The sequence below is a fragment of the Molossus molossus genome, unplaced genomic scaffold, assembly GCF_014108415.1.
Source record: "Molossus molossus isolate mMolMol1 unplaced genomic scaffold, mMolMol1.p scaffold_m16_p_10, whole genome shotgun sequence".
In the NCBI taxonomy this organism is placed as follows: domain Eukaryota; kingdom Metazoa; phylum Chordata; class Mammalia; order Chiroptera; family Molossidae; genus Molossus; species Molossus molossus.
In genome coordinates this window covers 22,201,938-22,215,532 of record NW_023425345.1, presented here as the reverse complement: position 1 = coordinate 22,215,532, position 13,595 = coordinate 22,201,938, and the positions used below count along the sequence as shown (strand labels likewise).

The 13,595-nt window shown below is 43.7% G+C and overlaps 1 non-coding gene across 1 annotated transcript; it reads left to right on the top strand.

Moving 5' to 3' along the window:
• The first annotated feature begins 669 nt into the window (after positions 1-669).
• On the top strand, positions 670-798 carry LOC118624868. The gene has a single exon (XR_004958530.1). It is a non-coding gene; the product is annotated as a small nucleolar RNA SNORA30/SNORA37 family (small nucleolar RNA).
• Positions 799-13,595: the final 12,797 nt, after the last annotated feature.

The following is a 13,595-nucleotide window of genomic DNA, read 5'->3' as shown; positions in this document are numbered from 1 at the left end:
ACCATTTATCAAGTCTGAGTTTGTTTCCTCCTCTACCAGCTCTCCTGGTTTGGGTGGACAGTTTTGAGGATCAGCTGAGATACTGCTCTATGTTGAAGCACCAGAATCAATTCCTGAGTTTATCTGGAGGAGGAGAATTAGGATAGACCATTCCTTTTACTATTCCACAGCCTCCTTATTACTTTTTCCTTTTCCTTTCTCTCTATAACCTTCCCATTCCCAGTTTCACCTCTCTCTTTTCCTCTGCTACTTCTTGTCTTCTAGGTCATCATTTGGAAAAAAGCAAACAAATCAAAAGCCAAAAACAAAACAAAAAACCTCCACAACTATTTGAACTGAAATAAATATACTTTTCTTTTAAAAGTGAGATGCTCGCCCTGGCCAGTTTGGCTCAGCGGTTAGAGCATCAGCCTGCGGTCCAGAGAGACCCGGGTTCGGTTCCCGCTAAGGGCGCATGACTCGGTTGCAGTTTGTCCCCGGCCCTGGTTGGTCGTGTGGGTGGCAGCCACTCGATGTGTCCCTTCACGTCCACTCTATGTGTCCCTTCATGTGGATGTTTCTCTCTCTCTCTCTCTCTCCCCCTCCCTCCCACTCTATCTGAACAATAAAATGGAAAAATGTCCTTGGGTGAGGATAAAGAAAAAAAAATTTTTCTTAAAGTGAGATGCTCTAGCACTGTCACAGGTCCTCCCCCAGGCAGTGGGACCAGGATTTGGTAGCTGGTGTTGAAAGAAAACCCTTGATTGCATCCTTGCCCTGGGACTGTGCCAGTGGCAGCTATCACTCAATGGCACAGAGTCTATTCTGTAGCATCTTATTCAACATTGTGCCTTTCTCCTGTTGCTCTAACCAAAACAAACAAACAAACAAAATAAATAAATAAAAGTGAGGTGCTACTGACTGGCTGGTGTGGCTCAGTGGTTGAGCATTGATCCATGCACCAAGAGGTCACCAGTTTGATTCCCAGTCAGGGCACATGCTCAGGTTGTGGGCCAAATCCCCAGTGGGGGGTGTGCAGGAGGCAGCCAGTTGATGTTCTCTCTCATTGATGTTTCTATCTCTCTCTCCCTCTCACTTCCTCTCTCTAAAATCAATAAAGAAAAAAAATTTAAAAAAAAAAAGAATTCAAACATTTAAAAGTGAGATGCTACTTGGTTATTTGTAAAATTAACTCTGATAAAATTTTCATAAAAACCAATAGAAATTCTAAATTTAGTCAAATATTAAATGGGGACAAAATTAATAACAATATTTTGCCAAAGTAAGTAAGCACTTGGGCTTACTCTCTCTTTCTCTCACACTTCAGGAATAAAGAACTGAATGAATCCAGCATCGAGTGAAGGAATGAATCCTAACTTTCTAAGAAGACTCCAATTTCCATCTTGCAAAAACCTACAAATCTAATCTCACCTGCATCGCACTTAAACTCCTGGTAGACATCTTTCAAGACCAACACAGTTCCCTCTTCCTTAGTCCAGTTCCCTCTGCCTGGATCATTCATCTACGGCTCCCTCACTTCCTTCAGGTCTCCCTGGTAAAAAGATTCTTCCTCAGAAAGGACTTCTCAGACTCACTTCTTTGCTTTCCCGCAATTTAATATACCGGTCTCCTCCCCGTTCCCTACTTTATATTTCCTTCTTAAGATTTATCGTCTGGCATTTTATTATATATCCATACATTTTCTTGTCTGTCCTTTCCCTAGTGAGCTCCGGGAAGATAGGGTATTGTCCACCTGTTCCCTGTGGGGTTCCCAGCACCACGGGCAGGGCTTTGGTCGCCGGAGGTGCGCAGGAAATCGAGATTCTCTCTAACACCCCGAGGCTACTTGCTAGCTTCTCCAGGGCCGCAGGGCCCCTCTCCCTGGGCTCAGCCCGACACTCATCACCACCCACCTCTACCGGAGCCCAGCTCCGACGCTCGTCCTCCCGCCTGCCGGCCACTGGGGCAGCGCAGCGCACCCACCACCCGGACAGGCCACTAGGGCTGGGCCCTGCGACTCCACCCAACCGCCCAACTCCGGGGCCACCCACACCTCTGCGCTGGTTCCAGGCCACCGCTCCCGGGACTGGCAGTGACAGCGCCACCGCGCTTCAGCCGGCCCCCTGAGCAGCCGTTAGCCCCGCGCTGCTCCGAAATGCCAAGGATTCCGTTTCGAATGGTCCGTTGACCCGGTGGAGAAACGTGACTCGGCTTGTCCGGCGCCCTTCGTCAGCGAGACGCACGCGCCCCCTGGGGTCGCAGCGAGGGTGCGGCTCGCGAGTCCCGGCCCCGCGGCCCCCGCCCGGCTTCTCGCCCGCACAGCGAACTGACCACTGCGGCCGCCTCCTTCCGGCCCCCGCGGCGCCCCCACGGGCATCTTCGGGCGAAGGAGCGAGGAAACCTTTGTGGGGAAACAGTTCTGGGCCCCACCATCCTGAGCGTCGCTGTTGAGAGGGTGTTGGCATTTCTGCTTTAAGAGATACCCGCTCCCCCCGTCGTTTCTCCCCCAACCTCCACTCCCGCCTCCCCGAGGTAGTGACCCAGGTGTCGCGGCCGGGTGGGCCGGGTCGGGGCTGAGAAGGCCAGGGGGGAATTCCTGGTAGTCCTTGGACCCAGTAGCTCTATTGTGATGCAGAACCCAATGCTTTTCCCTCCACCTCCTCAGTTTGGGGCTTAGGAGGTCGCCCTCTGCAGCCTCCTGGGTGCTGTCCAGGGGAGGGGAGGGCCCCGACAGACACAAAGGTGTTTTGAAGGGATTGTTCTCTGAACCTAATTGTTTGGTGCCCCCGCCATGAGAGCTTGGCCTTCAGTAAAGGGTTGAGTCAACAGTGACTTTTTTAGAAAAGTCTACACCGCACTTCTCAAAAGAGAATATCCCAGTGAACAATACACACATGAAGAGGTGTGCAACTGAATTGGTCGTCAGGAAACTCCTAATTAAAACCACATGAGAGTCCACTGGATGCCCACCAGAAGGGATAAAATGAAGGAGGCAAAAGAATGTCAAACGCTGGAGGGGACTTGGAGCATCCCGAACTCTCATATACTGTTAATGGGAGTGTAAATGGATAAATTGGTGCAATCGCTTTGGAAAACTAGCAATATTTATAAAACATAACATATTCCTACCCTATGACTCAACAATTCCATTTGTATGTATATACTCAATAGAAATACATACACATATAACTCGAAAAATGGGCATTAGAATGTTCATCTCAGCAGTATTCATAATAGCTCCAAACTGGAAACAATCCAGATGTTCATTAAGAGATGAATGGATAAGTATATTGTGGTATATTCATACAATGGAATAAAAGACAATGAGAGTGAATGTAGTACAGCAACATGCGACTATATGGATGAATTTCATAAGACTGAGTGGAAGAAACCAGGTGCAAAAGAACATATTGTGCATGCTCCGTCTGGGGAGCACACCCAAGACTTTCCTGACCACCTTTTATTACCCCCATCCCCCAGACACCTTACCTTTGCCTTTCCCTCTGGCTCCAAGGGCCCTTCTTTAGCTTCTGTAACTTATTTCCTGAGCCTATGCAGTCCAGCTGGCTTATTTATACCTTTATAACTTTCTGAATAAACTTTCTTTTATTGGAGGAAAAAAAGGAGCATATTGAATGATTTTATTTTTATAAAAGTCAAAAACAGCACTGGCCAGTTTGGCTCAGCGGTTAAAGCGTCGATTAAAGCGTTGTCCTGCTGTCCAGAGAAATCAGGGTTTGGTTCCGCTAAGGGCGTGTACCCTGGTTGCGTTGGTCCCAGCCGTGGTAGTGCGGGTGGTTGCCACTCGATTTGTCCCTTTCATATCGATGTTTCTCTCTCTTCCTCTCTCTCCCTCCCACTCTATCTGAACACAAAATGGAAAAAGGTCCTCCGGGGAGGATTAAAAAAAAAAAAAATCAACTAATGGTCCCGCCAGTGTGGCTCAGCAGTCGACCCTTGCACCAAGAGGTCGCCAATTCGATTCCCGATCCGGACACATGCCCAGGTTGTGGGCCTGATCCCCAGTGAGAAGCATGCAGGAGGCGGTCAATCGATGTTCTCTCATCCATGTTTCTATCTCTCCCTCTCACTTCCTCTCTCTCTAAAAATCAATAAAGCAGCGGTTCTCAACCTGTGGGTCGCCACTCCTTTGGAGGTCGAATGACCCTTTCACAGGGGTCACCTAAGACCATTGGAAAACACATATTTCCGAGGGTCTTAGGAACCGAGAAACAGCTCCTCTGTCTGTCTCCAGGTGGGTCCACCCACATGCAGATACGCCCACATACAACATGAGGAACTGTATTAAAGGGTCGCAGCATTAGGAAGGTTGAGAACCACTGCAAGGAAGAAGAAGAAAAAAAGAATCAATCAACTAATGAATGCATAAATAAGTGGAACAACAAATCGATATTTCTCTCTGTCTCTCCCTTCCTCTTTCTCTAAGATCAATAAATAAACAAAAAAGAAAAAATCTGGACTCAGAAAAATAGTGCACATTTGTGCTGGGAAGCAAATAATTCCATAATTTACAGTGTAGATAGTATCTCTCAACACTCAAATAGTAAGTCCTTCCTGGCTGTGAATCTCAGATTGTAGGTTAAAGACTTTATTTTCCATCCACTGCATGCAGAAGATATCTTTTCATCTAATACCATCTATCTTTTCAATCTTTATAGGAAGGCAGGTTGACAGGAAATCTGCTTTCAATTTTAAAGGCCTCGGGGTATTAAGGAGACAATGGTAGCATTTTCACAGGCAGTAGATTCCCAGGTGGGTCTGGGAAGCATCTCTATATCTCAATTGATGGCTGGATTAACTCAGGTGGTGAGTGTAAAACATTTTTCGAGGATCATAAAATTGGCATAGGAAAGGTCTGGCATGTTTAGAATTTGTCCAGCATTGTTTGTAAACGTCTTCTCATTTTGGTTTGGTTCCAGTCACCTACTGTGTATCTGACACTGCCAGGCACCAGAGACAGAACGATGAATAAAAAACACTCTCTACACAAGGTATTTGTATATGATTAATGCCCTTCCTTCAGACAAATCTTTACAGTTCTCTTCACTTCCACCCAACCTCGCCAATTATTTTATGGTGTCTTTAGGAACCCACCAGCTTGGATACTGCAATCCAGGGCCATCCTTAACTTTCCACATGAGAGCCTGTTTCCCTATCCTTCCCTCAAGGCAGGGTTGAACCCCACGTGCTTTTCCTTTCCTCTGTCATTCATTCTTTTAAGTAACCTAAGTAAATGGCAAGTCAGGGACCAAAGGCTCATACGAATTTAAATTTTCACGTATATTCCAGAAAGTAAGGGTACACGCAGACTTCGTTGAGTAAACAGGAAACTATCGATCCCATGCAGGAAATGACCTTCTTTGAGGGCAACCAAAGTGCCGCAGATTTTCCCCTTTCTCCCTTCAGTTCCCTTTGAAACTCATTTCCGGGTTTCAATCAGTTTGGTCCTTCCCCACAACAACACGGTCGGGCTGGTTCTTCCCAGTCCCACCCTTGACATCCCAGCGAGAACGGCCAAGAGGCTCTTCTTTCTAGTGGACATTTTCATGCTTCGTTTCACATCACTGCGAATCTCAACCAATCGGTAGTTGGGGTAGGAGGTACCAAAATAATCTTCATTTCCTCCCCAAATAGCCACCCCCAAGTTGCGTCATCTTGATGGATTACTGAGATAGCCAATCAACAAGCAAACTTGGGCCCAGCCTACCTTAAACCCAATCAATTAAAATGAAGAAGAGGAATTGGGGCGGAGAATGGAAGTCTTGCCCCTCTTTTGGAAATGGTTTGGAAAGGTGCGTCCGGCCCTCGTGAACTTATGATTTTTTACTAGCGATCACTACATACTGTGTATCTCAAACACCCCAGTTGTGACTCCGTTCGACCCCCCCTAAGATGAGCCCTACCCCTCACATCCCCCCTCCTCCCCAGTTTAGTAGAGCACATCCCTACCCTGAGTCCTCGGGGAAAGAACCAAACCCCAGTGCCCGGTGCTTTACACACTCCTCCCCGTGCGGGTAGAGTCGGGGGAAGGAGAGACTGCAGCGCCTGGCGCCAATCTTTCCATTCAGTGCGTCTCTCCTTCCTTCCCCACGTTCCCGGGTCGGAGCTGACACGGGAGTGGGAGGAGCTGAGTGTCAGCTCGGCTACGGGAGCGGCTAACGCTTCTTAAGGTGGAACAGAACTGTTAGGTGGCTGGGCCTCAAAACAACTGGCGTGACATCCTCCTGCTTCTCAACCTCGCTTCCCACGGTTTCTCATCTCTCTCCCCCTGCCTTAGTTTTAGTTTTGTTTTTAACAAGAATAAACAGGTTAGGTAGAGGATATAAAGTTAAATTAATAAAACTTAAAATAATACACAGTTAATGTAAAGGAAATACAGACACCTGGAGAGAACTTTTCCCTTAGAATTTAATCCCTTCTGCTGTGTTCTATTCTGAGATGGCCTTTTAAAGTAGCAGCTAGGGGTTTTCTGACGTGCAAATGTAATCTCAAATTTTGCCTGATAACTCTCTAAATGTGTATTCCGTTTATTCTCTCTTTACTAGATATGACTACAACCATTAAGGAAGCAAGGACCTTGTGCCAGTGCTGAGAGTACCTCCTATCCTTTTACCACCAGTCCCATGTAGCTGGCAGAGTGGAGGTGTTCTATTTCCTGGGCTTGCAGTCTTGTCTCTGGCTCAGTCTTCTAATTTGTAAAATGAGGATAATAATACCTACCTTCTAGATTTAGTGTGAAAAAACAGAAGATGAAGAGTAAATGAAAACATGATGTAATCTGAAAGGTGTAAACAAACATTAGATAATATTATAAATACAAAGCATATAATAATAGCAAAGATTTACATTGCCCTTACTGTGTTCCAGCACTTTTAAAAACAATTTATTTAGCCCTGGCCGGTTTGGCTCAGCGGTTAGAGCGTCCGCCTGCGGTCCTGAGAGACCCGGGTTCGGTTCCCGCTAAGGGCATGTACCTCGGTTGCAGTTTGTCCCCGGCCTTGGTTGGTCGTGCAGGTGGCAGCCACTCGATGTGTCCCTTTCACGTCGATGTTTCCCTCTCTCCCTCTTCCTCTCTCTCCCTCCCACTCTGTCTGTACAAAAAATGGAAAAATGTCCTCGAATGAGGATAAAAAACAAAACAAAAAAAAAAACAACAAAAACAATTTATTTAGTAAAACTTCAGACACATACAGAAGTCGAGAGAATAGTATTCAAAACCAAACCAAACAAAAAAACGTGTTGTAATAAGCAACAATGGACCAATCTTTTATCATCTATGCCTTTCTTCCCCATCACTTGATTAATTTGAAGCAAACTTCAGGAATTTCATGACTAAATACTTCCATATATATTTTTAAAAGATAAAGATTCTTAAAAACTAACAACATTTCATGAGCACATCTAAAATATAACAATAATTCTTTTTTTTTTAATCCTCACCTGAGGATGCTTTTGCATTTATCTTCAGATAGAGTGGGAGGGAGAGAGAGAGAGAAACATCGATGTGAGAGAGACACATGGACTGGTTGCTACCCACATGACCCCAACCAGGGCCGGGGACAAGCTGCAATCAAGGTGCGTGCCCTTAGCGGGAACAAAACCCTGGACTTTCTGGTCCACAGGCCCCCCTGGACTCTCTGGTCCGTAGGCCGATGCTCTAACCACTGTGCCAAATCTGCCAGGGCTAACAATAATTCTTGATATCACCACAGTCAGGTCTGAAATTCAACCAAGTGCTTCATAATATTTGTTCCAGTTGTTTTGTTCAAATCAGGATTTCCCAAAAATGTCCACTTATTGTATTTGATGGATATGTTTCTGATCCATATATATTGCATTTGGTTAATACATGTTTGTTTGTTTTTAATATTTTTTCTTTATTGATTTTAGAAAGAGAGGAAAGGAGAGAGATAGAGAGAGAGAGGGAGAAATAAACCTCAATGAGAGAGAACATTGATTGGCTGCCTCCTGCATGCCTCCCACTGGGGATTGGGCCCACAACCTGGGCATGTGCCCTAACCAGGAATTGAACTGGCAACCTCTTGGTGCATGGGTCGATGCTCAACTAGTGAGCCACACTGGCCAGGCTTAATATATGTTTTAAGACTCTTTCAATCTCTAGGTTCTTCTTTCCTTATACACTTATTTAAATGAATTACATGCATGAAGTCGCATGATCCCCCCACAACACTATAAAGTAGGAACTATTATTATCCCCATTTTACCATGAGACACTGAGTAACTGAGCAGTTTAATGACTTAAGTTCTCAGTTACTGAGTGCTAAGCAGAGATTTGAATACATGAATGTTATCCACTATACTATGTTTCATATAATACACAGATCTTTAATGCTTCCAAAATGTGTATTGTGCTATATTAGTCACCAATATTATGAAGAAGTACTTTGCTCAAGGTCAATTAACACTCATGAAGAATTTTATTATATGTTCCATTATACAGAAGGGTGGATCCTTCTCTACTGATTCTTTAAAAAATTATTTATTTATTTATAGATTTTAGAGAGAGAGAGAGAGAGAGAGAGGAAGGAAGAGGGAGAAAGAGGGAGAGAGAGAAACATTGATTCATTGTTATTTATGGCTTCATTGGTTGATTCTTTTTTTTTTTTTAAATTTACATTTATCTTCAGATAGAGCGGGAGGGAGAGAGAGAGAAACATTGATATGAGAGACACACGTCAAGTGGTTGCCACACACACACACACACACACACGACCTCAACGGGGGCCAGGGGACCTCAACGGGGGCCGTGGACAAACTGTAACTGAGGTGCGTGCCCCTAGCGGGAACCAAACCCAGGGCTCTCTGGTTCGTGGGTCAATGCTTTAACCGCTGAGCCAAACCAGCCAGGGCTCATTGGTTAATTCTTGTATATGCCCTGACCGTGGATTGAACCTGCAACATTGGTGCATTGGGAAAACACTCTAACCAATTGAGCTATCCATCCAGGACCTGTTTCCATTATTTTATTTTATTTTAATTTATTTATGTATTTATTTATTTATTCTTTGTTTTTGTTACAGATGTTTCTCCTTTTCCCCCCATTGACACCCTCCTCCTCATCCCCCCACCCCATCCCCAACTTTGTTGTCTAGGTCCATTGGTTATGCATACATGCATATAAGTTCTGTGGTTTATCTCTTCCCCCTCAAAACCCTTTTTTCTGAGGTTTATCAGTCTGTACCCTACCTCTATGTCTCTGGATCACTTTTGTTCATCAGTTTATTTAGTTCATTATATTCTACAAATAAGTGAGACCATGTGGTATTTGTCTTTCTCTGCTTGGCTTGTTTCACTTAGCACAATACTCTCCAGGTCCCTCCATGTCATCTCAAATGATAAAAAATCTTTCTTTCTTACAGCTGCATAGTACTCCATTGTGTATATGTACCACAGCTTTTTTTTATCCACTCATCTACTGATGGTCACTTGGGTTGTTTCCAGATCTAGGCTATTGTAAATAGTGTTGCTATGAACAGAGGGGCACTTATTCTTTCTGATTGGTGTTTCATTCTTCTTAGGGTATATCCCTAGAAGTGAAATCACTGGATCAAATGGCAATTCAATTTTCAACTTTTTGAGGTAACATCATTGTGTTTTCCATAGTGGCTGCACCAGTCTGCATTCCCACCAGCAGTGTACTAGTGTCCCCTTTTCTCCACACCCTCGCCAACACTTGTTGTTTGATGATTTGTTGATGGCGGCCATTCTGACAGGTGTGAAGTGATACCTCATAGTTGTTTTAATGATTAGTGACATTGTCTATGTCAGTTGTCTGATGATTAGTGACATTGAGCTTTTTTTCGTATGTCTCTTGGCCATTTGTATGTCCTGTTTGGTGAGGTGTCTATTTAGGTCCTCTCCGTTTCCATTTTTTTATAGTTACAAATAATGCTGCAGTACTATCCTGTATATATCAAATAATTTCTTGAACTTTTAATTTTTCTTTATTTAAATTTAAATTTAATTTAATTAAAAAAATCTTTATTGTTGAATATAGAATGTATTACAGATGTTCCACATTTTTCCCCCATTGACCCCCTCCTCCTGCCTTTTCCTACACTACTGTCTGTGTCCAGTGGTTATGCATATAAGTTCTTTGGGTTATTTCTTCCCACCACCCCCCCAACCCCTTTCCCTTTGAGGTTTGTCAGTCTAGCAATGAATTTGTACTTCTTAATCTCTTCACCTTTTTCACCAATCCCCCAAACCCCCCTCCCATTTGGCAACCAACAAAATGTTCTCTGTATCTATGAGAATGTTCCTGTTCCACCTGTTTATTTTGTTTGTAGATTCCATTGTTGATAGATATGTATTCATTGCCATTTTGTTTGTTCATATATTTTATCTTTTTCTTCAAAAAGACTCTTCATCATTTCATATAATAACGGTTTGGTGGTGATGAACTCCTTTAACTTTTTCCGGTCTGGGAAACTCTTTATATGGCCATCGATTCTAAATGACAGCTTTGCAGGATAGAGTAATCTTGGTTGTAGGGTCTTGCTTTTCATCACTCTGAATATTTCTTGCCACTCCCTTCTGGCCAGCAAAGTTTCTTTTGAGAAATCAGCTGATAGCCTTATGGGAACTCCCTTGTAGGTAACTAGCTGCCTTTCTCTTGCTGCTTTTAAGATTCTCTCTTTGTCTTGAACCTGTTGCATTTTGATGATGATGTGTCTTGGTGTGGGCCTCTTGGGGTTCATCTTGTTTGGGACTCTCTGTGCTTCCTGGACTTGTATGTCTGTTTCCTTCACCAAGTTAGGAAAGTTTTCTGCCATTATTGTTTCAAACAGGTTTTCGATTTCTTGTTCTCGCTCTTCTCCTTCTGGCACCCCCAAGATGCAAATGTTGGCACCCTTGAAGTTGTCCCAGAGGCTCCTTACACTCTCCTCATTTTTTTGGATTCTTTTTTTTTTTTTTTTTTGCTGTTCTGATTGGGCATTTTTTGCTTCCTTAAATTCCAAATCGATGGTTTGCTTCTTGGATTTACGTACTCTACTATTGAATCTGTGTAAATTTTTCTTTATTTCAGTTAATGCCTCCTTCATTTCTGACTGTGCATCGATAATTTCTGACTGGTCCTTTTTTATGCTCTTGAGGCCCTCACTAAGTTCACTGAGGTTCTCACTGAGTTCACTGAGTATCCTTATAAGCAGTATTTTGAACTTAGCATGTGTTAGGTTGCTTATCTCCATTTCGCTTAGTTCTTTTCTTGGGGTTTTGTTCTGTTCTTTCATTTGGGACCTGTTTCTTTGTCTCCTCATTTTGGCTGCCTCCCTGTGTTTGTTTCTGTGTATTACTTAATGAGCGGTATGGGGCTAGCTGAGACCAGATGCTGCTCGTTTGAAAGAATTTAGGAAAAACCTGAAGCAGGATCCAAGACAGGCCAATCCTATGGTTAAGCAAGTGGCAGCAGCTTGGATGGGCCTGAAAGTTGGGTGGGGCGGGGCGGGGCCTTAGGGAGTCACCAGGGCGGGGCTACCAGTGTGAGCCAGGTTGCTGGAGTCCCAGATATAGTGACCGTCTGCTGCCCCAGGGAAGGGCTCACCAAAGGAACAAAAGCCTCTGACAGCACGTTTGTCTCAGAGAAAGCCCCCTCTCCAGCCCTCGCTCCAGTGCCAAACAGCTCAGTTCTTCCCTGTATGTCTCTGGTGCCCCTCGTGCTGCCTCCCCTACAAGCTTAGAGGAAGTGAGTCCGATAAGTTCGTGCGTGGGACCTTTAAGGAGCTGCCTGGTGCTCCAGCCACTTCAGCTTCCCTGAGCTTCAGTTCCTGCTGGTTTTTCCAGCCCAAAGTTATGGGGACTTCTCTTCCTGGCACTGGAACCCTGAGCGGGGCACCTGGTGTGGGACAGGGACCCCTCAGTCCTCAGGAAGGACCTTCTCAGCCGAGGTATCCTGATTTTTATCCACCACATGTGGGTGTGGGACCAGCCCATCTCATCACCGGCCCTCGGGTCTCCACCCCTCCTACTAGTCTGGATGTGGCTGCTACTTTAATTTTGTAGTTGTAGGACTTCCATTCAGCTTGATTTCAGGCAGTTTTGAGTGATGGTTGTTCTGTAGTTTAGTTGTAACTTTGATGTCTTAATTTTTCTAAATTTCCAGAAAAAGAGTCTAATCCTTCCTTAGCTTTTTCATTTTTATTACTTTTACCTTTTTACCCCTGCCCCCCAAATTTCATATACATACATAGAAAATGTCAAAAAGTTTGAGAAAAGAGAAACTGCCCTGGCCTGTTTTGCTCAGTGGTTAGAGCATCGGCCTGCGGTCCAGAGACCTGGGTTCGGTTCCCGCTAAGGGCACGTACCTCAGTTTCAGTTTGTCCCCGGCCCTGGTTGGGTCGTGCGGGTGGCAACCACTCGATGTGTCCCTTTCACAGTGATGTTTCTCTCTCTCTCTCTCTTTCTTCCTCGCTCTCCTTCCCACTCTATCTGAACGAAAAATGAAAAAAAAAAAAATGTCCTCGGATGAAGATAAAAAAAAGTTTCAGAAAAGAAACATTTGATGCCAAATTATCTATTTGTGTGTGTGTGTGTGGGGGGGGGGGGGTTGAGTTAAGGTTTCAAAGGGGGTCGTGTTCCTGGATATTGGAAGGATGGGGAGAAAGAAAAGGCTCTATAGGCTTTCACTTTCTTTAAGTTTAAGAGTTAATTCTGACAGCTCTGGACAATGGAATAGATAGAAATTAAGAGTTGGGTATTTAGAGTCATTTGGATTTGTTCATTTAAATCCTGACTTTGCTACTTATTATCAATGTGAACTTAGACATAGTCAATATCTCTTAGTCAGAGTTTCCGTATCTGTAAAATAGTTATAATAACAGTGCCTTATGGGACTTCTAGAAGAATTAAATGTGATCACCCATGCAGAGTGCTAAGCTCAATGCCTGGCACATTGTAAATATAATGTAATTTTATATATGTATAATTTAAATAAAATACAGTATCATATGTTTAGCCAGAGGACAAAAGACTAATATCTAAATGTGAAATGTAGCTATCAAGCTGTAATCTGAGTATGCAGTCTTTTTTGAACAATTTAAATATTTCAGATGTTTTTGCTTTCATGCTATTTTATGTGATAGAAAGTAAAGTAGATTTAGAAAAGTTTAATAGGCTAGAGGAAGAAATATATAAGAATCTTCAGAGAAATACTATGACTCCAGGAGGAAAAGTGGAGGTAGATTCTCTGGTGTGGCATCTTCTGTCTTTGGGCGGGGATTACTCTGTAAGGGGTAGAGAATAAGAACATTCTACACTCTGTGACCAGGATAAGATATGTTTTAGGATTTTCAAGCGAACTGAACAGTCATATTTTGTGTACTGTACAATTTAAAAAGCAACCCTTATTGGGTAGGCAAGGTGAGTATCAAAGTCCTCTCTTTGGTTCCATAGAACAAGGGCTTTGCACAAATTTAAAAAGCTAGGTTTTCTTATGTTTACTTCAGAGTTTTCTCAGTTACATACTCATTTATCCCTTTATACTCACTTATTCAACAAGCATTTATTGAACTCCAGGATGATTTCAGGGCAATATATTAACTTCACCCTTATCCCCTTAATCCCTTATACACTAT